This window comes from Elephantulus edwardii, unplaced genomic scaffold, assembly GCF_000299155.1.
Source record: "Elephantulus edwardii isolate Elephantulus edwardi_28Jun2011 unplaced genomic scaffold, EleEdw1.0 scaffold00335, whole genome shotgun sequence".
Classification (NCBI taxonomy): Eukaryota; Metazoa; Chordata; class Mammalia; order Macroscelidea; family Macroscelididae; genus Elephantulus; species Elephantulus edwardii.
In genome coordinates, this window is record NW_006400085.1 from 1,187,166 (window position 1) to 1,188,167 (window position 1,002).

The following is a 1,002-nucleotide window of genomic DNA, read 5'->3' on the forward strand; positions in this document are numbered from 1 at the left end:
TGTGTGTAAGAAGACAAGGAGCAAGAAATGAAAGGAGTAGGAATCACATCTTCCAGTCTCAAACTGCTTCTTGTTGCAATTGATAAGGCCACATCATAGGAGTCTGATGTTAATAGCAATGCTCGGTGATGTCCACAACTATTGCTTTCTTCCAGCTGAAGAGGAAGTATCCCATGCCAGCCCCTGCTGTGACAGCAATGCACAAATAGCCATTGTAGTTCATAAACATGATCATGAGGAAGTAGCTGATGACCACCTGGATGATATGCATCACTGTTTGCAGAAGGTGAGGAAAGCTCAGCATCTGCTGCCCAACAGTTTCGTGTATCTCCATAAAGATGGTTCCATTTGGCCCTGGGACAGGCATGGAATTATAGTGGATGCTGACTTGTGACTTGCGCAACAAGCTCTCATGAGCTATCTTGAGTCCTTCATAGAACATTGCTAATAGAAACACTGCTACAAAAGCTCCTGCCATTTCTCCAACTGTATTGATGACTAAACCAGAAAACAATAGTTCCACATTCTTAAAGCCAAAATAGAAGGTCATATGCATCATGTCACCATGGGAGGGAGATGGGGATGAAGTAGTACTGTCGTGGTCCATGTGGTCCATATGGCTCATCCCTGTATGATGGGAGTGATCCATTTTCCTCCTGGGAAACTCAACTCCTAACTCAACAGAAGATCCTTCCCAGGTGCAGTCCTTCCACTGGGGCCTTGTGACAGAAACTTCCCCTGTAAGCCCCTCACAACTTCTCAGAAGCCCCTCGCACCTTGTTCCTCTTTTAAGTGTCTTGATGGTAATTAGGGAGCTCTGGTGGCCTAGTGGCAAGAAGCTGTGCTGCAATTCCCAAGGCAACACAGTTTGAGACCACCAGCTGCTCTTTTGGAGAAGGATGGACAATTTCCTCCCATGCAATTAACTCCCTCTGACAACCCTCTGGAGGGTCACAGCTACAAGTTAGTTCTGATTCTATGGTACACGACAAGATGGTAATT

General features: G+C 45.8%; 1 pseudogene; it reads right to left on the reverse strand.

Moving 5' to 3' along the window:
- Positions 1 to 109: 109 nt before the first annotated feature.
- On the reverse strand, positions 110 to 625 carry LOC102851940 (annotated as a pseudogene).
- Positions 626 to 1,002: the final 377 nt, after the last annotated feature.